General features: G+C 43.4%; 1 protein-coding gene and 1 long non-coding RNA gene across 8 annotated transcripts in view; one reads left to right on the top strand and one right to left on the bottom strand.

Annotated features, from left to right (window-relative positions):
* The window catches only part of LOC135111749 (uncharacterized), a 198460-nt gene extending 176536 nt beyond the window's left edge, over positions 1-21924 (top strand). The window contains exons 10-12 of one of the 5 annotated variants that reach the window (XR_010273898.1): positions 2971-3143; positions 20617-20838; positions 21308-21924. This is a non-coding gene — a long non-coding RNA (uncharacterized LOC135111749). Of the gene's footprint in view, positions 1-2970; positions 3144-8389; positions 8490-20616; positions 20839-21053 lie in introns of those variants that run through there. The other 4 variants (XR_010273897.1, XR_010273896.1, XR_010273899.1 and 1 more) reach the window with 4 other exon arrangements.
* The window catches only part of LOC135111748 (somatostatin receptor type 2-like), a 64996-nt gene that overhangs the window by 12591 nt on the left and 24905 nt on the right, over positions 1-27500 (bottom strand). The window contains exons 3-4 of one of the 3 annotated variants that reach the window (XR_010273894.1): positions 20614-20784; positions 8537-9019 (exon numbers count right to left, since the gene is read on the bottom strand). The gene's annotated coding sequence lies outside the window, so the exon portion shown is untranslated. Of the gene's footprint in view, positions 1-2964; positions 3105-8536; positions 9020-20613; positions 20785-27500 lie in introns of those variants that run through there. The other 2 variants (XM_064025436.1, XM_064025437.1) reach the window with 2 other exon arrangements.

The following is a 27500-nucleotide window of genomic DNA, read 5'->3' as shown; positions in this document are numbered from 1 at the left end:
ACACACCTGCCTCCCTCGGTTGTAAGGCAAGTGCGGTGGCCATGAAATCTCCCAGGAAAAGGACGAGGGAAAGAAAGACGAGGATGAAGAACCACCACGAAGAAGAGAAAAAAAAGAAAGGAAAAATGGAATAGTGTACAAAGCGAAGCGTGGAGGATGAGGAAAAAGAGAGAATTGAGGAAGAAAGAAGAAAATAAACGGGAAAAAGAGCAAAAGATGGAGAACAGAACGTGAATAGAGAAGGGAGAGAGAGTAAATATGAGCAACAAAAAAAAAGCAAAAACAAAAGAAAAAAAATATGAATACAGGAAAAATACATTTTAAAAAGAACGAAAAAAATAAGAAAGATAAAAAGAAACAGACAGAAGACAACGAATAAAGAAAATAGAAAAAGAAAAAAGAAACATTAAGAAAGAAGGGGACAAAATAAAAGAAACAGAAAAAAGGAAAGGAAAAAGAAACGCAGAGAGAAGAATAACAGTAAAACGAAGTGGAAAAAAGAACAAGAAAACGTAGGAATGAAAGAAAAGTTAAGTAATACCAAAGGCGAAAGAGGGAGAGAGGGAAGGAGGAGGGAACAGTTGTGAAGGGAGGGAACAGGTCAACCTTAAAATAAATCCTGTGAAGTGACATCCTTAAAAATTCTCTCTCTCTCTCTCTCTCTCTCTCTCTCTCTCTCTCTCTCTCTCTCTCTCTCTCTCTCTCTCTCTCTCTCTCTCTCTCTCACACACACACAATTCCTATTTATCGTCTTCCTCTACGCCTTCCTGTTTCTCTCCCTCATTTTCTCTACTCTCTCTCTTCCCTTTTTTCCTCTTCCTCTCCTTCCTCATAGATTTTCTTATTTTCCTCTTCGTCTCCGTTTCATCCCCATTTTCTTCCTCCTTCCTTTCCACCTTTCGCTCCTCTCGCCTTCCCTCCGTCCTTTCCCTTCTTTCCCCTCCTTCTCTTTTCTTTCCTTTCTCTCCATCCTTATTTTCCTACCTTTTCTCTCTCACCCTTTCCTTCCTCTCCCTCCATCATCTTCCCTTCCTTCTCTCCATCCTTCCCTTTCCTCGCTCCCTCCCTTCCCTTCCCTATCCTTCAATTTCTTCTCCTTCCTACTTTTTCCTCTCCTTTCCTTTTATTTTCTCTCCATCCTTCACCTTCCCTCATTCGCCTCCCTTTTCCTCCGTCCTTCATTTCCGTTCCTTTTCTCCCTCACCTTCCCTCACCTTTCCTGCCTCCATCATCTTCCCTCCTTTCCTCCGTACCTTCCCTCACCTTGCCTCCTTCCTTCCCTCACCTTCCCTCCTTCCCTCCCCCTCCTCTGCAGGACGCATCATCAAAGAAGCTTCATCTACTATTGGAGGAGGTGAAGGAGGAAGATGAGGGCGGCTGATACTCCCGGATGGATCTCTCTCTCTCTCTCTCTCTCTCTCTCTCTCTCTCTCTCTCTCTCTCTCTCTCTCTCTCTCTCTCTTCCATTCCCTCCTTTCACTTCTTTCCTTCTTCTTTCCTTTCTATTCTGTCTTTTGTATTTCCTCCCCCAGTCCTCTCTCTCCACTCCCACTTTCCTTTCAGTTTTCTTCTTCCAAGCCACTCAAACTCTCTCTCTCTCTCTCTCTCTCTCTCTCTCTCTCTCTCTCTCTCTCTCTCTCTCTCTCTCTCTCTCTCTCTCACGTCACTTGTCAACATTTTTCTCATATTTTCTCGCCCTCTTTATCATCACGTCTCTCCTCCTTAAAAACCTTCCTCTTTTATCCTCTTTCCATCCTTTCCTCCCCTCCAGGCCCACCCCCCACCCCCGAGGTTTCCCCTCCTCTGTCCGTCCCTCTCTTCCTCTCTTTCTTCCTCTCTTGCGTGACATCTCAGAAGCCTGCTAAATCAGTGTTATACTATTATTACTACTACTACTATTACTACTACTACTACTACTATCATTCCTTCTCTCTTTCCTCAGTTACTGCTTTCTCTTTCCCTTCCTCTCCTTCCCTCTTTCTGTTCTCTCTTTCATCATGTCTTGCAGTTATTCCTTGCCATTGTACCTGTCCATCTTTATCTTCATCTCCACCTCCTCCTCGTTTGTGTGTGTGTGTGTGTGTCCTGGTTCATAAAGTTGGAAACTAGGCTAACTATGAAACACGCTCTCAACAACAACTTCTCCTACCCCTCTCCCTCCTCCTCCTCTTTCAGCTTTGTAATAAGTAGCTTCGTCAAGACCTTGTTCACTAACATTGTATCTTTGTATATTATGAATTAAGCAGGACCGATTCATTATTCATTTCTCCTCCTCCTCCTCCTCCTCCTCCTCCTCCTCCTCCTCCTCCTCCTCCTCCCTCCTCCTCCTTCATCAACATTGTCTACCTCCCTTCCACACTCTCGTTTCCATCATACTAAGTACAAGTATACAAGTAATCCCCTCCTCCTCCTCCTCCTCCTCCTCTTCTTCTTTTCCATTCCCCTTCCCTACTTCAGCTTCTATACACGTCCTTTATTAAACTCCTCCACTTCCTCCATCACCTGCTGTTCCCTTTCCTTTTTTTTTCGACCAGTCTTTTTTTTCTTATCCTCCATGGAAGTTATCTTCCTCCTCTTCCTCCTCTCCGCACTTCCTGTTTCCCCTCCTTTTTCTTCTCCAATTCCTCTACTTCCCTGTTCCTCACCTGCTCTCGTCTTCATCCCTTCATTACTTACTACTACTATTACCACAACTACTACTACTATCACAACCACCCACCACTACTACTACCACCACCACCACTTCCTCCTCTTCCTCTATCATTATTGTACTACCCAATCCTCTCCTATTACCACTATTTTCTCCTCGTCCCCCAACTGTACTATTCTATCTTTCTACCATCCTATCTTATCCTCACCTCATTATCAAGTAGTAAAATCAAGTTATCTAATGTAATTCAATGTAATTTTCCTATCTAACACTGTCCAAGTTCCAAACCACCATCACCACCACCGCACTCTCACCTGCAGAAGGCGGTAACGCGGGGCAGCCAGGTGCGAGGGCAGGTGTGGGACAAACAAGTGCCCACGCCTGAAGGTCCACAAGTAATACGGGAACACGGAAGCTGCGGCCGGTCACACACACTGTCCTCCTTCAACAGCTCAAGGCTCACTGCGGGAGGCGGAGTGGTGGAGTGGAGGAGGTAGGGAGAGGGCGCGGGAGGGAGAGGCGCGGGTTTTGGTGGGAGGAGCAGGCCGTCAGGTGGCCGAGTGTGGTGGAGGTAGTGTGCTGGGCGTGGTGGTGGTGGTGGTGGTGGTGTGGACAGCGCTGATACGGACCGACTGCTTTACCCATGCGCGGCTCTCTCTCTCTCTCTCTCTCTCTCTCTCTCTCTCTCTCTCTCTCTCTCTCTCTCTCTCTCTCTCTCTCTCTCTCGGTTTGGCAGCTCCCTCCCTCCCTCCCTCCCCTCTTCGTCCGTCATGGTGGTCAGCACGGGCGGTGCAGGCGGCGCGGGCGGACTGGTGGGCGTTTGATACACGTCCCTGTAAAACATGTCTGTGTCATGTCACATCCACCACTCATTCCTCTCTCTCTCTCTCTCTCTCTCTCTCTCTCTCTCTCTCTCTCTCTCTCTCTCTCTCTCTCTCTCTCTCTCTCTGTGCTTCCCTCGCGCTTTCGTTTTCTTTCCCCGCCATGTGCTGCTGCCACTGTTACTGTTGTGTCAAATGAGTCGTAGTGGGAAACATCTAGATCTGTTGTTCTTTTCCACTGACTTTCTTTTCTTTATTGATTTCATGTTTTCTGTTTTATGTATCGATTTTTTTTGTTTGAGAGAGAGAGAGAGAGAGAGAGAGAGAGAGAGAGAGAGAGAGAGAGAGAGAGAGAGAGAGAGAGAGAGAGAGAGAGAGAGAGAGAGAGGACCATTTAATACGCTGTTCCCGAATTGACTGATTCCAAAACTTTATAGTTATAATGAAAAGTTATCTGCCCAACAAATTTTTCTTCTCATTGATCTTTCACTTGGCAGTATTATGTATGGGTTTGTAATGACAAGTCCCTATCAAGTTTTCTGTTTTCCCCATAAATTTTTAAGAAGTATTAGCATGATGAATATATTGAGTTTTTGGTGACTATTTTTAACCAAGTGTTCTTTTTCTTTCAGTTTTCTTTACGTTTCATCACTAATCGTCGTGTTATGATTACAAAAGTGTGCTTCTCTTGTCCGTGAAATATTTTGTGTTGCAAATTTCTAACCAAGTTTTCTCTCCCAGTTTTTTTGTCACGCTTGCCACTAATCGTCATGTAACAGTAACAAAACAGTGTGCCTTTCTTGTCCGTGGAATGTGTTGTGGTGGAAGCGAGGAGATAAACAAGAGTCATGAATGAGAAATACCACATCAACATTACCATTACAGCCGCCGTGTGTTGCTGAAATTTACCCCTTGTTGCTTTACCACTGAGGCAGCTTAATGAGAGAGGACAGGGAGGAAAAGTGGTTGGATTTACGATTATAGTGACAAAACAGGAGCAGGAAGAGAGTAAAACGATTGAACAGGAGGAAGTGAAAACTATATTCAACAGGAGAAAGGGAGAGGGAGTAAAGCGATTCAACCCTGCTCTGCTTTCTGATACTGGACAGCTGATCACAAGTCCAAATGGCAAAGCTGATCTGTTGATGAAACACTTTGACTCCAAGCTCTGTCGAGCTCCAGCCCCCACCAGCGAGTTGCCTCCCGCCTTGCCAGTCTTGACAAAACTGGCTTTTAGGTCTAAGGAAGTCATGAGGACTACTTTTAGCACTCGACTCCCATGGCGGCACGGATCCGCTTGGGATGTTTCCTATGTTTCTGAAGGAAACAGCTGCAGTTCTTGCTCCCAAACTGAGTGCAGTCTTCAGACGCCTAATCCTGACCGGTAGTTTCCCCATGTGCTGGAGAAATGCGAACATCACAGCGATCCCTAAAGGCTCTCCATCATCTGATGCCAGCAACTATAGACCAATCTCTATCACGCCGTTACTTTCTAAGATCTTTGAACATGTTATTTCTGATCGTCTCTCTCGTTACCTTGAACACTCTCATTTGATACCAGCTAATCAGTTTTGCTTATCGGAAGAACCTAGGGACTACGGAAGCGCTACTCACTATCTCTCATAAGATTCAGCAAGCTCTTGACTGTGGGCATGAAGCCAAGGTAGTCCAACTTGATTTCTCTGCAGCTTTTGACCGAGTCAACCATGCCGGTCTTCTCAGGAAGCTGCAATCTTTTGGTGTCGGTGGCCCGGTACTGTCCATCTTGACTCAATTTGTGACCCACCGCACCCATCGTGTGTGCGTTAATAGTTGCTACAGTGACTGGTACAGCGTCCACTCAGGTGTTCCCCAGGGTAGCGTACTGGGACCTCTGCTGTTCAATGTCCTACACTTCCGATCTACTACAAATCACTAGCAATCCTATTTACGGATATGCAGATGATGTGACACTTTGTTGCTACTGTTGAGTCACCGAATTCACGTCTTGATGTTAGTACATCCCTGAATGAGGATCTCAGACGTATATCTGACTGGTGTCGCACCTGGAACATGAAACTGAATGCATCAAAATCAAAATGCTTGTGTATTTCACGCTCTCGCACGCTAAATCCCCTTCACGGCCCTCTGCTTGTTGATGGCGCGCCTCTGACAGTATGTGATGAGCTTGATATTTTGGGTGTCAGATTCGACTCAAAACTGTCTTTTGAACGGCACATCAGGCGTCCTTGTCAGTTCTGCCTCGCAAAAGCTTGGCGTTGTGAGGAAGGCTTACCGGATTTTTGGTGACCAGTCTATCTCTGCCAGCTGCTTCCGGTGTTTTATTCTTCCACTGCTAGAGTATTGTGCTCCTGTGTGGTTCTTCCGCAGCTGTGTCCCACCTCCGTCTCATTGACAGAGTTGTCTCCTCCTCCGCTAGGTTCCTCTGTGGTGGCGAAGCAGCTTGGGATCTTGGTCACCGACGCAATGTCAGCAGTGTCTGCATGCTATATAAGATCCATGCCAACCAGCTTCACCCGCTGAATGCCTCCATCCCAAATGCATTTGTGCCCACCAGAAACACTCGACTTGCGTCAAATTCACATGCGCGCTGCTTACAGCAGGTTAGGTGTCACACCAGTCAGTTTCAGCGAAGCTTTGTTCCTTGTGCTGTAAGACTTTGGAACATGCTTGACGAGGGCACATGCACTGCGAGTGATGTGCAACAATTCAAGTCTGCTTCGAAACAAATCTTGAAGAGTCTAGTCAATTAAACTCTGGTTGCTTTTGCAGCTATACGCGGTGATAAATTATGTAACTATACCTGTGGATTTTATACCACTGGTTGCTTTTGCAGCTATACCGGTGATAAATTATGTAACTACTCGTATACCTGTGATTTTATACCATCAAGTTTGTAAGTAGTTATACTACATTTACTCGTGTTGTCTGACATATATTAAATAAGTCAGAATTGTTGATTTTTTTGTTGAATTTTTTTGTGAGTTTTAATAATTCTCAGTTCGTTGAGGCGTTCTTTATAATTGTTTAACCTATTTTCTCCTCCTGCTCTGATTTCATCCTACTATTGTGCTAATTGCTTTTCCTTTCTTCTTTCTACGGTCAAGGTGGGTGGGGGTTGTCATCTGGCAACTTTATAGCGCTTGCGCTCGTCCCACCCTGCCTTCTCCGTTATGTTTAATAATAATAATAATAAAAAGGGAGAGGAGTAAGAACTATATTCAACGGAAGTTACATAGTTACATAGAAAAACAGGCCACAAACAGACCTTGCGGTCCTCACGAGGTGACCTGACCTAGGACTATTCGTGTGATAGTAAAAGAAAAGGACAGGAAAGCAGAAGGCTCTGTCCCCCACCCCTCCACTCCCTCCGGCATAAGCCGTACGGGAAAACAGATCGGAAAGAAGTACCTAACGAGGTTAGAGAAGAAGAAAAAAAAAAAACCGAAGGAAATTTTACAGAAAAGAAAAAGAATAGATGAAATGAGGTTCCCCCCATTTCCTGAAGGCAAGGAAGTTAATCACTAACAAACAAACGCTGTTAGCCGCGGATTGCAGGCAAGATATTTATCAAAACGGCATTTAAAAGTCTCAACGGTGTTGCAGTCTATCACTTCTCGAGGAAGCCCATTCTATAGATTTACTACTCGAAGGAAAAACATGACTTTTTGATTTGTGAAAGTTGAAGGATTTCTCAACAATTTTGCAACCGTTTCCTCGCGTGTAATTTGAAGAGTCTATCGAGAGAGAGAGAGAGAGAGAGAGAGAGAGAGAGAGAGAGAGAGAGAGAGAGAGAGAGAGAGAGAGAGAGAGAGAGAGAGAGAGAGAGAGAGAGAGAGAGAGAGAGAACTGTATTCAACAGGAGGGAGTAAAACGATTCAACGGGAGTAAAGAGAGAGTTAAAAGATTAAGTTCCCAATGACTGACTCAGCGGGTTAATTTTCCTTGTCATGCACCCAAACTAATATTGGTAATGAAACACCATCATCAGGAAGCAGCTCATTAAGGGAGCCACACCTGTTTCTTATCTACTCTCGTTATTTGAAGAGTTTCAGTAAAGGCTGCTGAAAGGCGAGTGAAAAGTAATCGTTATTATTACTTCTCTTAAATCTTAGAAAAAAATCATTAGGTAAGCAACGAGGTGGGAAGGAAAGTAGAAATCTTTAACTATTTAAGTCACAAAATATATTGTTTGTAATTATTAGTAAAATATATTGCTTCTTAATTATATTATTAGTAAGTCGTATGTTAATTTTTCACAATTGTAACTTGCATCATGTTTGTGCCTTCATGTGATATTGTACTGAAGTTGAGGTGCGACTTCTCACTCACTAATTTGGCCGCCTTTATTTGTTTGTGTACCCAGACGCATTTCATAATAGACAAGAGAGCAGCACACGTTTACAAATTGCTGCAGCTAGTCGTCCCGAGAAGTGCTGTCATGAAGACCGGTGAATTTCAAGTCTATACAATGGAACAGACAATACAGACAATACAATACAGACACTTACTTAACTGCTTTTTACCATCAGTGCACAAACTGCTTTTTACCATCAGCTGCACAGACCAGGAAGAACAGGATGATTGATGATAAAACTTACTTGCTTGTCTTTTACTAATTAGTGCCATGTGACATCATCATTCCTTGGATCGATACACACAGACCATATATATATATATATATATATATATATATATATATATATATATATATATATATATATAATATATATATATATATATATATATATATATATAATATATATATATATATATATATATATATAATATATATATATATATATATATATATATATATAATATAATATATATATATATATATATATATATATATATATATATATATATATATAAGGAAACATTTGAGAGAAATTTCATTGTGTTGTTAATTTTACAGCACGCCGCCGCCGCCGCCGCCGCCGCCGCCGCCGCCGCCGCCGCCGCCTCCTCCTCCTCCTCCTCCTCCTCCTCCTCCTCCTCCTCCTCCTCCTCCTCCTCCTCCTCCTCCTCCTCCTCCTCCTCCTCCTCCTCCTCCTCTCGCGTCCACGTCCTCTTCTTTGCTGTCAACATCCTTGACCTCGAACTCTGTACACTGGGCGAGTAGAACAACGAGAATGAAGACACCGAAAAGGCGTCCAGGTCATCGCCCTCCACGACGTCGGCGTCTGCGGCGTCCTCGTACTCGCCATTGTCCATCATCAGAGTCGGCGTCGTCTTTCTCGGCGGCGTCGTCGTCGTCCTCCTCGGCGTCGGCGTTCTCGGCGTTATCTCCTCCTCCTCCTCCTCGCCGGGTAACGCCGGAGGGAGTGGTGGGTGGAGAGGAGCTATTCCTGTTCTATCCTTGCCTCCTACTAAGTATATATAGCTTAATATAGTGAACGAGCGACCTCGTCATAGGTCGCGAGGTCTTCTGTCACTCGTCTTTCCTATGTATTCCAATGTATTCCTTCCTTGGCGTCATCCTCCTCCTCCTCCGTCGTCGTCGTCCTCGGCGTCGTCCTCCTCCTGGGGCGTTTTTTCAATGATGCTATAAAAAAACGCGAGTCCATTACCAACAACAGAGATGACAAACAATAAAAGCGAAACTGTCCCATCTGAGCGTAACAGGATGAAGTTTTGTTACATCAATGCACGTAGTATAAGAAACAAATTTCAGGATCTGGTAGAAATTGTCAGTATGGAGGACATCGATATTATCAGCGTGACAGAAGCATGGATAAACATATCTAACAGACTTTTTAGCAGAATTTTCGTTGTAGGACTACAGTTTATTTCAGCGTGAAAGAGCTCACAGAGGAGGAGGTGGAGTACTCCTATGTCAAAATCAAATCTTCGCCCGTTTTCGAAACCAGTTGAAAAGATAAATAATATTGATGTCTGTATTCATACATTCAATTTAGCTCTAAAGCGCGAAAACTAGTAGTAATTGGTGACATTTACCGACCTCCCGGACAAGTAAAAGAGACTGAGAACTATATGAACAAATAGCTGAAATTTGTTCAGAAAACGAAACCATAATTGTTGGAGACTTCAACCCAGCTGTTAACAGATGGGGCGATCCTTTAAATTCACACTCGGGACACGATTTGTATAACAATCTTTTAGAAAGCAGTCTGGATCAACTTGTGCAACATCCAACTAGAGGTGATAATATCTTAGACCTTATTTTAACCACAAATGAAAGCATAATCACTAACGTAGAAGTTGGTTCCGAATTGAGCACCAGTGACCACCGGGCGATTATATTCTATCAAAACAAATAAGATCCTTCCAAATGAAAGTAAAGGAAAAGTACCTGACTTTCATCAGGCAAATTTTGGCTGAAAGCAATTGGAGCCAGTTGTCAAGTATAAATTGCATAAACGAAGCGTGGAAAACATTTACATACAAACTTAACTTAGCTGTAGAATCCTGTTCCACTGCGAAATAGGCGCTCGATCGTCAACAATAAACCGAAATGATGGAACTCAGAAATAAAGAATTGTCTCCGCTAAAAAAAAACGCGCCTACTATAAACATAAAATAACTAAGAACAACAGAGACAAGACCGATCACGATCAATTGCGACCCCATACTAAAAAAAAAAAAAAAAAAAAAAAAATTAGAGACAGCAAAAAGAATTATGAACTCCATATTGCAAATAAACCAAAGCAAGTCAAATCCTAAAAGAATTTTGTTACATCAGAAATAAAAAGCTATCGGATTCAACTACAGGGCCGATAGCTCCACACAACGGCGAATACACCGATGACGAAATGGCTATCAAATTTGCGTCCGTCTTCACTATGGAAAGCGACTGACTGGAAACTAGCAAACTAACTCCGATCTTTAACTCCGATCTTTAAAAAAGGTGACAAGTCCCAATCTAAAAATTATCGACCGATCAGCCTCATTTCAGTGGGAGGTAAGCTAATGGAAACAGTTTTGAGGGATAAAGTTGTAGCATTCTTAGAAACAGCATAATAAACGAGTCACAACATGGATTTAGAAACAAGCGATCATGTTTGACTAACCTACTTGACTTCTTCCATGACATATGGCAAATGAAATTCAATATCGATAAATGCCACATATTGCATTAAGAAGCCACATATTGCATTAAGAAATCAAAATCCTCAGGCGATATTCAAAATGGAGATAATACCCCTATGATGAGTGTTGACAAAGAAAAAGATCTTGGCATCATAGTTTCAGCAGACCTCAAGCCACAGCAGACCTCAAGCCAAACAAATTAATCGTTTCACTGGAAGATCTTTTACTTTCAAATCCGAGAAAATAATATTAACATTCTATAACTCACTCTTGCGTCCACATCTCCAATACAGTGTTCAGTTTTGGTCCTTACTACGAAAAAAAAAATATCGAGAAATTAGAAAAATGTTCAGTTTTGGTCACCTTACTACGAAAGAAATATCGAGAAATTAGAAAAAATACAACATAGATTATCTAACAAAAATTATCCCAAGGTTGCGAAACAAATCCTACGAGGAACGCCTTAAGGAACTAAATTTATTTTCTCTGGAGAAGCATAGAGTAAGAGGGGACCTTATTACGTTTTAAAATTTTTAACGGATTCACAAATATGAATACTGAAAATACCTATCAGTCAACCGATCAAATGTCACTAGAAACAATGGTTTTAAAAAATTCTAGATAAACGTTTCAAAACAAAATAAAGCCAAACACTTTTTCTTTAATCGCGTAGTAAATATATGCAATGGTTTGCCATCAAATGTCGTTGACTTAGGTACTATCGAAATATTCAAAGTTCGCCTAGACAAATACTTCGAATCTAATTCTAGGTTGTCCGGTTATCATTGTTCATCTCCGAATAACTCGCGCTTTTTCTGATCTCCTGGGCCTCTAATCGTGCTCAAAATTGCCTGTTAGCTTTAATTACTCTCAGCCTCCATATATGACATAGATAGCTCGGGGTGAACGGTCACTACTTCTGCTCTCGATCTGTGAAGGGATGTGGATAGTCAAGAGCCCTGACGGTTGGTGACCATCATTGGAATTTAAGGTACCAGGGGTCACCGCTGCAGGTGTGTGGCGTCCTGTAAAGGGAAGTGCACTTTTACAGTGGTTGTACGGAACTACGGCCTGATTGACTGCTGCTTCTTCCGAAAGCGGCAGGCAAGGCTGCCGTGCCACCTCTTTGACTCCACACTGTCTGTGTCTACTACATACACTCTACACAACACTGCCTACACGCACAAGTAGCCCATAGTTAACGGTCATCACTACTACTCTCGACCTGTGACAGGCTGTGTTTGGAGAGGGCCTTGTCAATTATTGATCACCATCGGGAACAAAAGTACTAGGGATCAATGTTGCAAGGGGAAACCGGCGTACGGCGTCCCTACAGGGAAAGTATGCTATCTCAGTGAACTGAACGGAGCTGGGGCCTGATTGACTGCTGCCTCCCTAGAAAACGCCAGGCAAGACTGCCGCACCCCCCATTCGACATACAAACTGTGAATCCACGTTCACAATGCACACACAACATTACATCTACCAAGCTTTTTAACACCTTCCCCACAAACACTAGTAGTCAGATGTAGATTACATATTTCCTTTTCACTCTCTACTAAAAATTCCATGTTGTTTTCCTGCCAGCCTCGGCTGGAGGAAGGGGTGGGTGGGGAGGAGCCTTCTGCTTTGCTTTCCTGGCTCCTATCACTTGTAGTTAGTAAATAGTTGTCTCAACAAACAGCCTAGTAAGGACCTCAGGATCTGTTGCTGTTGGTCTTCCTTTGTATAATATTCCTTTGTATATTCCTCCTCCTCGGCGTCCTCCTCCTCCTCCACCTCCTCCTCCTCCTCCTCCTCGGCGTCCTCCTCCTCCTCCTCCTCGGCATCCTCCTCCTCCTCCTCCTCGGCGTTCTCCTTCTCCTCGGCGTTCTCCTCCTCCTCCTCCTCCTCCTCCTCCTCCTCGATGTCGTCGGCGTCCTCCTCCTCCTCTTCCTCCCGTTACACGTGTTCTGGCTGTGGAAATGCCTTCGTTCTTGAGTTGTTTCTTCAGCAAAAATTCTCAACTCTGTTGTCTATTTTGCAGCTCACAGGCAAATGCATTGGCTGAAGTGAAGGAATTGAAAGCTGAAGTAGCACGTCTGAAAGACGAACTACATGAGGTCAGGAAATTAGTGCAGGTTGGTAAAGCCGTCAAAGTCAGTAATGTACATCAGGAAGAGAGCAGGGTAGATGATTCAGCAGATACAAATGACGGCTTTCAGACTGTTAGAAATGGTAGAAAGGCCAATGCTCAGACTATAGACAGCGCCACTGTAACATTATAAAATAGGTTTGCTGCGTTGCAAGAGGAGACCGAACCCGAACCGGATGTAATTCTGGTTGGGAATAGTCTTGTTTTGTCGAGGCAAGCCTAGCAGAAAACATAGGTGTTACCCTGGCCGCAAGGTGGAAGACATCACGGAGAGAGTTGACCACTTGGAGGAAAACTCTAGGGAGGACACATTATTCGTGACAGTTGTTGGCACGAATGACCTCCACCGTGACACTGCAACTGACATTGTAGATAAGTATCGGGACATAATGAAGGGATTTGCTGATAAGAGACGCAAGATAGCAGTGTGTGGCATCATTCCCCGATATGATGTTGGACCTGCCATGTTTAAAAAAATGTCACTTGTAAATCGACAGGTAGAGGCGCTCACTAGGCAGGAAGGAATGTATTTCTTTGATTTGTGGCACCACTTCTCTTCGGACAGATCTTTGTATGCTCGTGATGGCTTACATCTTAACTGTTTGGGGAAGGCGAGGTTAGGTAGAGTTATAGGTGAGTGTTTAGCTGACATACCTCGCCCCCCAAAGATAGGATAAGGGAGCTCAACTGAGGAGGACACAGATAGCGTAGCCAGTGACGAGGTAGTTGCCAGTGTAACTGACAACGACCATACAGCTCCCGAAACAGAGGAACTACCCAACGTTGATAGGCAGGAAGAGACAGGAGAACCGTCATCGGTGCCAATGACAAACGCGCAAGAAACACAAGAGGAGGTTTTTCACTAAGCGAATCGCGTATCGTACCAGCTAAAAAAAAGCATGTGAAAACACTGAAAGGATTAACTTTATTTTATACGAATGCTCGAAGCATAATTAAAAAGAGAAATGAACTCATAGCTTATGCAAGGTCGGAAAATCCTGATATTATTAATATCACCGAGGCATGGCTCAACATCTGTGACAAACACATAATCTCCGAAGTTAATATTCCTGGCTACAATATGTTTCTTAACTGTAGAGTAAATAAAAGAGGAGATGAAGTAATAATAATATATATATAAGAAATAGCATAAGTGCTATTGAAATCAACAAAGAAAACAGAACAGCCTACGAATCGTTATATGTTAAACTGAAAGTAAATAAAGAAGACATAATAGTCGCGACTATCTATCGACCTCCTAAAATGACGCCTGATAATGACCAAATGTTATATAACAACGAATTAGAAACAATACTGAAAACAAAGACGCCCATTATATGTGGAGATTTTAACCTACCACATATTAACTAGAAAATATTAACATCCGATAGCGAGGGATCCAGACTACTCAAAATTGTGAAAAAGCTATACCTGTCTCAGTTTGTAAGAAAACCCACACTAGACAATAACATCTTAGATATCGTCTTAGCTTTTGACACCGATCTAATAAATACCTGTGAAGTGGGTCTTAGCAAACAATACAGTTAGTAGGTCTTAGCAAACAGGGATCATAAAATTATACGAAGTATACGAAGTAAATATGAAAGAAAATGCGCTTTTAGTTCCAAACTATGATAAAGGCAACGAGGGCTTAAATTTGAATTACAAAGAATAAATTGGCAAACAGTCTTCGCAAATAAAGACATAGGAACAGATGTGCTCAGCTTTCACTGACACTTTCTCGAAACAGAAAGTATATGGATTCCTCAAGTAAGAAAACGGATCAATAGCACAAAAAATCCTCACTGGATGACGAGCACCATAAAACACATCATTGCCAGGAAAAAGAGCCTATATGCTAAATACAAACAAACAATCTGATAACGATTACAGGCGTTACATTGTCATCAAACGATGTTGTGAGAGAGAGATAAGGAAGTCGAAACGCAACCTTGAAATATACCTATCAAAGCAAGCGAAAACAAATCCTAAAATTTATTTTCAATGCATTCGTAGTAAAAAAAACTGTCAAAGAAAAATTGGACCCATAAAAGATAATAATAATAACGGACTTGTTAGTAGTGACTGCAGTGATATGGCAACGATTCTAAATAACTTTTTTCACAGCGTGTTTATCACAGAAGACATTTCGTCCTTGCCAACTGCGATCAGTATGTTTAGAGGGTCCGAAAACGAAAAGCTAATAATAATAGGTGAAATAAGCGAAGACGATATAGCCAAATATCTGCGTAACCTTGACCCCAATAAAAAACACAGGTGGTGATAGATTATCAACCAGGGTTTAAAGAGAGAATGCCAAGAAGAACTTGTGTTATCCCTGAAATTGCTCTATTGGGTGTTATCCCTGAAATTGCTCTTCAATAGATCGTTGCAGGAAGGAATCGTACCGACTCACTGGAAATGCGCAAATGTTACACCGATATTCAAGAAAGGTAGCAAAAGCGAAGCTGGTAACTACAGACCTATCAGTCTCACCTCGATAGTTAAATTTTTTGAAAAAATACTTAAGAGACAAAATCACTTCCTTCCTTGACTACCACAAACTGATATTAGACTCAGCATGGATTCCGGAACAATAGATCATGTTTGACTAATCTCTTAGAATTTTTTAATTATATATTCTCTAATTATGATGAGCGAGCTCCATCTGACATCATCTATCTAGAATTCAGGAAAGCGTTTGATACCGTACCACACAAACGCCTCGTAATTAAACTGAAAGCTCATAGAATGGGAGAGCAGTTATGTGGTTGGATTGAAAGTTGGCTAACAAATAGAAAACAACGAGTAGTTATAAATGGAGAAGCTTCCGACTGGCTTCAAGTTACGAGTGGTGTCCCCCAGGGTTCTTCAGTTTTGGGTCCGTTGCTTTTTTTGATGTATATAAATGACTTAGACTGCGGCATTGAATCAAGAATGTCCAAATTCGCCGATGACACTAAACTAAGTGGTAAAGTACTTACAAGAGACGATTGTGATGTCATCCAGCAAGATTTAGATAACCTTAGTAGCTGAAGCGACAAATGGCTTTTAAATTTTAATGGAGATAAATGCAAAGTAATGAACATCGGTCATAACAATGTAAAATATAATTATAAATTACATGGATAAAATTTAATCAAAGTTACTGAAGAGAAGGACCTGGGGGTATTAGTAACAAATGACTTGAGTCAAGTCAATGTGCAACGCAGTGTTCGGCCGCGAGTCGTAAAGCAAACACTGTCTTGGAATTTATTGCGCGTAATCTTGATTGTAAAACACCTGAAGTCATTACGCGTCTATATACGTCATTAGAGATCGCATTTAGAATATGCGGTTCAGTTCTGGTCTCCATGCTATCAAAAAGACATTAAGAAATTGGAGAGCGTGCAAAGACGAGCAACCAAACTAATCCCAGGAATACGTGGTCTGTCTTATGATGAACGTCTAAAAAGATTAGAAGATATGTTTTCTCTTAGCGATCGTCGCATCCGAGGTGACCTCATCCCAATGTTCAAAATTCTTAAGAATATAGATAACATAGATTACAAAAATCTCTTTAAGCTGTCGCAATCAGTAACAAGAAGTAACAGCTTGAAACTTAAAGGACAGCGATGTAATACTGATTTGCGAAGAAACTTTTTTAACGTAAGAGTAGTTGAATCTTGGAATAAGTTACCAGCGTCTGTAGTGCAAGTTAATACGGTGGCTACCTTCAAAACTAAATTAGATAGATAAGGTTTATAAAGAAAATGGTTTCCGATATTTTTGTTATTATTTTTTGTAGCGATAGTGGTAGTTAATTAACCACTAGATCTCTTCTTTTTCCCATCTTTCCTATATAAATTTCCCCGATTGTTCCTCTCAGCAATCGGGGTGAACTTTTCGTTTTATTTCTTGCCGGGTAACGCCGGAGGGAGTGGTGGGTGGGGAGGAGCTTCTCCTGTTCTATCCTTGCCTCCTTCCAAGTATATATATATATAGCTTATTATATAACAGATGTAGTATAGTGAACGAGTGACCTCGTCATAGGTAGCAAGGCCTCCTGTCACTCGTCTTTCCTATGTATTCTTCCTATGTATTGTATTCCTCCTCCTCCTCGGCGTCGGCGTCGTCCTTCTCTTTCACCTCCTCGGCGTCCTCCTACTCCTCTTCGGCGTCGGCCTCCTCTTTCACCTCCTCGGCGTCCTCCTCCTCCTCTTTCACCTCCTCGGCCTCCTCTTTCACCTCGGCGTCGGCGTCGTCCACCCCCTCGGCGTCAGCGTCGTCGTCCTCTTTCACCTCCTCGGTGTCGGCATCGTCCTCCTCTTTCACCTCCTCGGCGTCGTCCTCCTCCTCCACCTCCTCCGCGTCGTAGTCCTCCTCCTCCACCTCCTCGGTGTCGACCTCCTCCTCCTCGTCGTCGTTTCTTCTCCCTCGTCGGTATCCTCGTCCTTGTCAACGTTCTCGTCAGTGTCCCCTCCCTCGTCGGCGTCCTCTTCCACCCCGCCGCCGTCGTTTTCATTAGCGTTGTTGTCCTGCCGGGCGTCCTTGTCAGTGCCCTCGCCCTTGTCAGGGTACTCTTCCTCCTCCGCTTCCTCGTCCTCCTCGGTTTCGTCGTCCTCGTCAGTGTCCTCGTCCTCCTCGGCGTCGGCATCCCTTCCTCTATTAGGCGTCGGCATCCTCGTCCTCCTTACCGTAGACGTCCTCGTTCTCCTCGCCTTTGCATCCTCCTCCTCCTCCTCCTCCTCCTCCTCCTTTGCCTTCCTTCTCTTCGTCGTCTCCTCATCTTTGATCACTAACTACATTAACGCCACTACAATTAGCTTTTCGAAGAACAAGCACTCCATGCTGTATTTAATAACACCCCCCTCCCTCCCCTCCCTCGCACCACTACGAGTACCTTCTTCATCTCATCAAGACGCGCGCACACACGCACATACGCGAGCGCTCTCTCTCTCTCTCTCTCTCTCTCTCTCTCTCTCTCTCTCTCTCTCTCTCTCTCTCTCTCTCTCTCTCTCTCTCTCTCTTTTAAACAAATATTTACAGAAAGGCTTAAAATTCCATGTTGAGTATGGAATTATTTAAAAGCCTATGATAGTATTATTTACAGGAATAACACTATACATACTTAACATAAAGATAATAATGCTAATACAATAATACAATAAAATAATAAAAATTTAAAGCGCCAGTGGGGAAAGCTGCGTGCTACCCAGCTGTGGGCTGCCAGCTTCACCTGGTGTGTGTGGACATGTCCTGCACTTGGGGCGTGGCCGCGTGAACATGTTCCACAGCCGCGAAGTCCTGGCTGAGTAGGTGCGCGGGTGTTGGCTAGAGCGAGATCGAGGCATCTTCACTAGCTCGTCGCTACTGGCTGCAGCTCTGGTGCACCTCTGCACTGGGTGTGGCAGCAGCCTCAGGGGGTCAAGGTGAGGGACCCTCTGCACCTGAGTTTTGTGGCACACCACTAGTGCCGACACGTCCCGGCGATGCTCCAGTGACGTTACTGGTGGTGGGTGCTGTTGGTCCTCATCGGTGGCCACCAAGCGCAGGGCTCGCCGCTGCACAGCATCCAGTCTCTGCATGTGGGTGGCGGCACTCGACATCCAGGACAGGGCACCGTACTCCATACATGGGCGTATCTGTGCCCTGTATAGCGTGAGGATGCCCTGTGGGTCGAGGGTATTCGCCATCCTGCGCAGGGCAGAGACTCGGAGAGAGGTCTGGCGGGCAACGACAGCGATGTGGTGATCGAAGCGTAGGCCGCGGTCCACAGACACGCCCAGGATCTTGATGTAATCCTGAAGTGGCAGGCTCTTGCCTCCAAAACGCAGCTGTCCTGAGACTGCGTGTGAAGCACCTGGGGACCGCGAGATGACCATCGCCTGCGTCTTCTCAGGAGAGAAGTTAACCTGCCACATCTTTCCCCACTGCTCCACCAGTCCGAGCTACCTGTTCACCTCAGTGACGGCACGCTGACTGTCGAGGCGGCAGTAGGAGCGGGAGAGTGTGCAGTCGTCGGCGTATGCTGCCACAGATGACAGCTGCCGGAGGAAGTCGTCGATGTATATGTTCCATAGGACTGGGCCCAAGACGGAGCCTTGAGGAACTGAGTCCCGGACAGGTGAAGGCCTTGATGACTGCCCGTTGACTACTACCTGAAGGGTCCTACCCTGGAGGTAATCTTCTAGCAGCATTAACAGGTCACCTTGGACACCCTTGGCGCGAAGCGCTCTCTCTCTCTCTCTCTCTCTCTCTCTCTCTCTCTCTCTCTCTCTCTCTCTCTCTCTCTCTCTCTCTCTCTCTCTCTCTCTCTCTCTCTCTCTCTCTCTCTCTCTCTCTCTCTCTCTCTCTCCCAGCGTGCATTTCTGTAAGGAGAAAGAGACTCTGAGAGAAACAAAGCACTGTAAGATGAAGAGAAAGAACAGCAATAAATAGAACAGAGAAAGAGGCGAAGCAGAGGAGGAGGAAAGGCGGTAGTGGTGAAATTGGAGGAGGAAAGAAGAAAAAAGTGAGCTCAAAATTGGATTAATGAGCCCAATTAAAGGAAGAAATAGAAAAATAATTAAGCCGGCCCCAATAAGTCGATGGTAGAAGAGAAAGAAATAAGATAATAAAAATGATTAAAGATAATAAATAAATAAAGTAATGAATAATAAGATAATAAAAATCATAAAAAGATAATAATAATAAAAGACAGAGTGACATAGAAAAGTTAGAGAAAAGAAAGGGAAGTTTATCCTTGCCTAGTAAATTAACCTATACTCAGAATCACGCAACACTTGTTTTCTTCACCTGTCTTCGCCTTTGAACACACCTGTCACGTGGAGGAAGAGGGGGAGGAGAAAGAAAAGAGGGAGGGAAAAAAGATGGCAAACCAGTCACGTGGATGAGGAAGGAGAGAGAGGAAGAGAAAGAATACAAAGGAATACAAAGGAAGTTCAAACAGCAACAGATCCTAAGGTCCTTACTTGGCTGTTTGGGTAACTATTCTATTCTATTAGTGGGAGAGAGAGGAGCACAGGAAAAGGCTCCTCCCCACCCCCCCCCTTTTCTCCAACCCAAGCTGGCAGGGAAAAGGAAATGATACCTTGTATAGAAAAACATGGAATTTGAGAGGAAGATAAGAAAGATGAGATCTACCTCTTCTACATACAATCTACACACAATCCTAATATTTGTGTCATCTGATGAGGCGCTTCCTCTTCTTTAAAATTTTTATTCACAGAGGTACATTTAACTGAATGACTACAGTGATGGGTGAGTTGCTCTGCAAGGACTCGATTCCTTTTACCATTACTGTGACGAGGTCAGCAGTAAGTCGCCGGAGAGGGAGAAGGAGGAAAGATCGTAGATGTGAAAAAGAGGAGAGAGGTAAAGGAAGAGTGAAAAACAGGAAGAGGACGAGGAGAAAGGGGAAAATTGGAGGAGGAGGAAGGGGAGATGTGGAGAAGATAGAGAGATAAGGAAAACATTGGAAAGAGAAGGAATAGAAGGAAGATGTACAAGGAGAAGGAATAGAAAGAAGAGAAAGAAGGAAACGAGGAAGAAGAGGAGGAGGGAGGGAGGGAGGGAAGGGAAGCACCTCATATTATTTATAATGAATAGTTGGAGCCGTAAGGATGCCAAAGAAGATCATGGAAGAGGAGAAAGAGGTTATGCCGTGAGGAAGGAGGGGGAAGGGAGTAGGAGGAGGAAAATCATGGGAAAAGATAATGGTGGATAAGAGAGAGAGAAGAAGAGAAGAGAAGAGAAGAGAAGAGAGAGAAGAGGGAGAGGGAGGGAGGCTGAGGCTATTTCAGTGAAGTACTCAAATTTAATTATACCTTATAATCTAATTTAAGAACGTCTGTTTCCCTTCAATATTGTGTGTGTGTGTGTGTGTGTGTGTGTGTGTGTGTGTGTGTGTGTGTGTAGAGAGGGGCAAGAGACTAGAATCTATCATAATCTCAAACATCCTTATCTTCCCTCACCAGTTTAGCAGCGGGCCTTGTAACAGCGACGATGACCAGGAGGACAAGGGCGAGGACGAGGAGTGAGAAGTGGGGAGCAGCACGAGGCCCATGCAACACACCACCAAACTCAAACACAGTCGCCAACTCGCAACACATACCTGCAGCAAACTCTCCACACTGGCCACACACCTGCGGAAGGAGAAAGTTGCTTCAAAACAACTAGAACAGTGGATACAGATAATGGTCAGTATTCTGAAACGCTTTGCTCTCTCACCACTCACCACTATTTCCGAAGGCCACAGAAATGATTAGCCGGATTCTCAAGTGTGTTTCTCCTATTAATAATGTAGAAATGTTGTTACTATGTCAGTAGAACCGTAAAAATACCCTTAAAAACCCGTGTAACATCAACTATATAGCCTTAGGAAAGTAGTAGATGTGCAGCAGAAGTGTTTCAGAATATGGCCCGAGGCTCCAGTTCCACCGTCACGCCAGGCCGGATCACAGGCAACCTAGATTACTACTGCAGCTCCTGTGCCTCTCTCCTCTCTCCTCCTCCATCACCGTGTTGGTTCCCTGGGACAGATTCACTTCAGTGGAACGGTGCTTAGCTCAACCGTCCTTTCCATAAAGTTAGGCAATCTTTTATTTATTTATTTTTTATTTATTTATCTAACTATAATGCTACTTTATTTATTTATTAATTTTGCAGGGAGACCAGCCAAGAGCAAAACAAACTGGTATCATAAACCCACATTCAAAAGCCTGCAAAAAAGTTAAAACGGCGAAAAATCAATAATAGGTGTGTGTGTGTGTGTGTGTGTGTGTGTGTGTGTGTGTGTGTGTGTGTGTGTGTGTGTGTGTGTGTGTGTGTGTGTGCTCTTTTTGCTATTAGTATTTTTAATGTGTGAAGGGGACCAGCCAAGAAAAAAATTAAAAATCGGTTTATTATGTTTTTAGTGTATGGTCCTATACTGTAAACTTAAACCCTGAATTGTATATGGGTTTGTATGCAACTACCGTGTACATTATAGAAATATCCATTTACACATTTCCTACATTTGTGTTTGCGTTCCCTCTTCTGACGAACCCAGCACCTGTACTTCCCTGCCTGGACTACTGATGTGAACCATACACAAACCATACACGGAAAGACAAACGATAAAGAACACCCACAAAGATAAACGATAAAGAAAACACAAAGATAACAATAAGAATACACAAAGACACACAGATAATAAAAAATATCAAAGAAAACCGAATATGCTCAGTACTCGCCTTCCAGTCCATCATCAGCTCCCCAAGTGATAAACCTTCCTGTGTAAGTCCCCTCTGCCGCCTTCAAAGAAGCGAGACTACTAAGATAAGGCTTTGTGGGAGGGACGCGATAAGGGAAGGAAGAAGAGGCGAGAGAGAGAGAGAGAGAGAGAGAGAGAGAGAGAGAGAGAGAGAGAGAGAGAGAGAGAGAGAGAGAGAGAGAGAGAGAGAGAGAGAGAGAGAGAGAGAGAGAGAGAGAGAGAGAGAGAGTAGAGGAGAAGGGGAAAAGACGAGAGGATAAAAGCAGAAAATAAAGGTGGTTTTGAGGGATTAAAGATGCCATGATGAAAGGGGAAAATGAGAAAAAAAAATTGATAAGTGACATGAGAGAGAGAGAGAGAGAGAGAGAGAGAGAGAGAGAGAGAGAGAGAGAGAGAGAGAGAGAGAGAGAGAGAGAGAGAGAAATCACACAGGTAAAAAGACAGGCACAGAAATAAGAGGGCTTTAGCTTATATGCACCACACATGCAGATCAAACTAATGTTACCCCCTACACCTGTCCCTTCACATCTGTCTAAACGTCTCAAACACACCTGTCCTTCCACACCTGTCAATGTTTCTCACACCTGCCTCACTGCCTGTAACACCTGTCCCTTCACACACCTGCCTCCCACATCTGCAAACGTGACTCCCGGTGCATACATTTCCTGCAGTGCGTGGCGTGTCAAGCAACAGATGGGCGCAGGAAGGGAAGACCAGACTGTATTGATTAAGTTAGCCGGGAACTTCCTCACTAACTGACAATTAACAGGTAAGATTGACAAGCTGCAAGACAACATGGACAGAAACCTATGAGTAACGGGCAATTAATAGTGGTATGAGATTAACAAACAAAGAATTGACAGGGAAACAAGAGTAACAGACAGTAAATTAACTGGGATCTGTGGACAAGACACTGAATTAACAAGGAAATAAGAGTAAGACACTGAATTAACAGGAAACAGAGTAACAGACACTGAATTGACAGGAAACAGAGTAACAGACACAGAACTGACAGGAAACAGTAACAGCCACTAACACAAAACAGACTAACACACTAAATCTACAGGCAATTAACGGTAACAGACAATGAATTACAGAAATAGAGTAATAGATCAAATGAACATAACACAAACCAACAGACACTAAATTAACATGAGCAAAAAGTAACAAAACACTGACAATATAATCTTGCACATACTTTGGAGTGTTTTAACCCTTTCAGCGTGACATGCAATAGTTCAAAGCACTAGGAGTAATGTATGAAATCTTTATGAACATCAACAAGAAAAGAGGCGATTCAAAAAGTAGATTTTGCAATTTCTAACCCGTATAATGTTTGGAAGTGGCAGTAGAACAAGAAAGGATATCTCAAAGTAGCTAGCAATTAAGGACAGGTGTGCCAAATAACAGTGAAAGGAATGGTACGTTCAAAAGGCCTTTTTATAAAGCTTTGTTACCCTTGACCACAACCCGAATAAAAAAAAATGAATCAACCGAAAACAAAGCATAACTGACAATGAAATGGGAAAAAAAAATTCAATAGTGCTACCGAGTGGAGCTCAAGTTACAAGGAATATTCTCTTATTACTGAAAACTCTAATAACAGAAGAGTGTGTGAGAATATAACCTTAATTAAATTTTACCTTCCAGTCTCAAATACTCGTAACACGAATGGGAGAAATCCAATACTTATGGTAATGATTCTAATAAATTATTGGCACATATTACTGGGAATTAACTCAAGAACAAAGTTAATGGAAGCTCGAACACGTGGCACTGTCTAGAGTTCAAGGACTTTACCAGCGAGCCATGGCAACACAGACGCAGGCAAGACAGTGTTGACGTGTGCTGTCGTGTGTGTTGCTTCTGGTGTGTTGTGATTGATGCTGAGTGCCTAGCTAACTGATCGCCAAGCTGACTGATTGTGCGGTAAATTGATAAAATAATTGGTTGACTGACTGGTTAACTGACTGCTGGCTGACTGACTGACTGACTGGCTGACTGACTGGCTATCTGACTTATGGTTCATTAGTGTGCCTTGACTGAATGACTGATTAACTACTTGAATTACTGGCTAGCTTACCGACTGACCTTATGGCTAAATGACAAATTAACTGGCTGAATGGATGAGTGAGAGACCGACTGACTGGTTGACTAATTGCCTAACTGACCATCTACCTGACGAAACAATTGAATGATTGACTAGCTGACTGACTGACTGACCTACAGACCGACTGAATGACTGACAGGCTGACTACCTGACAAAACCAAATGACTGACTAGCTTACCGACTCACCTATAAATTGACCTACTGACAGATTGACTGACTGGCTGCCTGACCTACCGACCAACTGACCTACCTGATACAAACAACCGGTTATAGCTTACCGACTGACAGACTGACTGACAACCTGACTTACTAACTGACCTACAAACTGATCTACTAACTGACTGACTGAATGGCTACCTGGTAAAACAACTGAATGACTGATTAGCTCACCGACTGACCGACCGACTGACCTACCGACCGACTGACTAGCTTACCAACTAATTAACTGACTGACTAGTTTAATGACTGACCTACTGCCGCACTCACTCACTGGCCTCACCTTGTTCTATCGCGCCACTCAGATACACACCAATATAAAATGTATCACGACAGGAAATAAGAGACCTTGTACTAAATGTTTATCCCGAAGAGTCCTACTTTCATATTTCAGATTTTATTATTCCTCCTTATTGACGAGACAGAATTCAAGGGTAAAAACTGCGTCATAGGTGAAAGAAAATCTCTCTCTCTTTCTCTGAAACGTTCTTTTTCCTTTCTCCATTTTTTTTTTTTCATTCCTATAGCTGTTGCTGTTTTCTTCTTACTTCCATTTTTGTCACTTCTTCTCTTACTTGTATCTCTTATTTCATTCTCTCTCTCTCTCTCTCTCTCTCTCTCTCTCTCTCTCTCTCTCTCTCTCTCTCTCTCTCTCTCTCTCTCTCTCTCTCTCTCTCCGGTAAGCTTCCCCTATTTTTCCTTCTACCTTTTTCCCACATTGTCAAGTATTTTCCCAGGAGTCAGGTAGGCAGACAGAACGAGGAGAGAGTTTGGCTTAAGTACTGACAGGCAGGAATACTGGGGGAGGGGCGGGAGAGAGAGAGAGAGAGAGAGAGAGAGAGAGAGAGAGAGAGAGAGAGAGAGAGAGAGAGAGAGAGAGAGAGAGAGAGAGAGAGAGAGAGAATGAACAGAGTGTGAGGAAGTTACTACGGTTATGATTTTTTCTTTTGAAGTGTTAGGCTTGTAATGAACAGGTGAGTGGTTTTGTGTGCGGCGGCTTTCATTCGGGGCTGCTATGGGACTTGAGGGCTTGTTCTTGTCCCGCCGCCCCTTCCCTTCCGCTTACGTCCCTTTACTTGACATTTCTACACCTCTCCTCCCTTCTCTTCCCTTCCCTTTCTACATTTTTCTTCGCTTTACTTCTCTTCCCTTCGTTTCCTTTTATCTAACTCCCCTTCACGTTCCTCTTCTTCTCTTCCCTTCCCATCACCTCATTTTAATATCGCTTAACCTTTCTAAACCCTTTGCCTTTATTTCCCTTCCCTTCACCTCGTTTCTCTCCCCTTCCCTTCATCTTATTTCTTCTCTTTGTTTCCTTCCCTTCCCTTCATCTCATTTCAATATTACTAAAACTTTCTGCACCTCTCCTCTTCCCTTCCCTTCCTGCATTTTCCTCCCTTTCCTTCCCTTCCCTTAACCCTCATTTCATTTCCTAAACCTTTTTTGCACTGAGTTTTCTTATTTCTCCCCTTTCCTTCTCATTTCCCTTCACATAACCTTCCTGCACTTTCCCTTCCTTTCTCTTTCCTCCCCTTCCTGCATCTATCCTCCCTTCCTTTTCCTTCCCCCCTTTGTCTTACTTTACATTTGTTTTCCCTTTCTTTCCCTTTATTTCTCCCGTCACTTCCCCTTACGTCACAATTCCCTTCCTTTCCCCTCCTTTCCTTGTCGCTGCCTTCCTCAACCTTCACCTCTCTCCCTCTCTATCTCTCCCCCTCCCTCCTTCCACCCCATCCATCCCTTCCTCCCCGTTACCTCTTTCCTCTTCCTTCCTCCCAATGTGTGGAAACTCACTCAACCTTGTCTGTGGGGAGGAGGAGGAGGAAGAGGAAGAGGAGGAAGAAGAGGAGGAGGGGAAAGTAGGTGTAATTGGAGAATCGCGAAGAAGAAGAGTGGAAGAGGAGGAGGAGGAAGAGGAGGAGGGGAGGGGAATGTGAACTGTAGTTGTAGTAAGAGGTGAAGGAGGTAGGTAGGTAGGTAGGTAGGTAGGTAGGTAGGTAGGTAGGTGGAGGAGGAGGAGGAGGAGGAGGAGGAGGAGGAGGAGGAGGAGGAGGAGGAGGAGGAGGAGGAGGAGGAGGAGGAGGAGGAGGAGGAGGAGATGAGACTAGGAAAGGAAAGAGATAGAGTGGCAGTAATAGGAGTAGTGCAGGAGGAGGAGGAGGAGGAGGAGGAATACAAAGGAAAGCCAAACAGCAACAGATCTTTTGGTCCTTGCAAGGCTGTTTGGTAACTACTTCTAACTAGCTACAGGGAAGAGAGACAGGACAGCATAGCAGAAGGCTCCTCCCCACCCATCACTCCCTCCAGCTTGCGCTGGCATGGAAATAGTTGGGACAAGTACCATGCAGTATGGAAAAACTGACATGGAAATTTCATAGGAAAGGATGAAAGGAAGTTCTACTATTCACCCTACGGCGAACTCTATACGCCTATCTGAAAGTCAGTACAATTTATAAGATTGTGTCTGTAAAATAAAAGAGTTTATTAGTGAATTTAGTAATTATTCGGACAAGAAGAGAGCTTGCTGGGGATTTGCTTTTAAATATTTGTCTATTTAATTTTTGAACGATTCAATAGAATTGCTGTTTACGATTTCTGCAGGAAGCTTATTCCATATATTTACTGTACGAGTAAAGAAAAAAATGTTTGGCCTCGTGGGATTTAAAACGTTTGGGTATAATCTTGAATCCATTATTTCTTGTTAGGTTATAATGATCACTGGTAAAATATTTATTTCCGTCAAGGTTACTATATCCTTTAAAATTTTTGAACAATTAAGTCTCCTCTTATCCTGCGCTTTGTTAAATTAAACAGGTTTAGTTCTTCCAGTCGTTCTTCCTACGGCTTATTACACAATCTTGGAATGATCCTTGTGACTCTGCGCTGTATCTTTTTCTAGTTTTTCAATGTATTTTTTGTAATATGGTGACCAGAACTGTGCACAGTATTCTAGATGAGGGCACCAGTGAGTTACATAAGACAAATATATCATTTTCTGATTTATATTCAAAGGTTCTTCCATTGAACCCTACTAATTTATTTGCCGTCTTTACTGTTTCTGTGCAGTGTTGACTCGGCTTTAGGTCGTTTGACACAACGACATCAAGATCTTTTTCTTTATCAGCACTTGACAGTGGCATGTTATTTATTATATATCTCGCCTGAACATTGTTGCTTCCGATATGTAGAATTTTACACTTTTGTATATTGAATCTCATCTGCCACTTTTCTGCCTGGCTTGTTAGTTTACTGAGGTCACACTGCAGTTCCTGCCATTGTGA

This window comes from Scylla paramamosain, chromosome 22, assembly GCF_035594125.1.
Source record: "Scylla paramamosain isolate STU-SP2022 chromosome 22, ASM3559412v1, whole genome shotgun sequence".
Taxonomy (NCBI): domain Eukaryota; kingdom Metazoa; phylum Arthropoda; class Malacostraca; order Decapoda; family Portunidae; genus Scylla; species Scylla paramamosain.
Note: the sequence above shows the minus strand (reverse complement) of the source record. Positions and strands in the feature narration are given on the sequence as shown.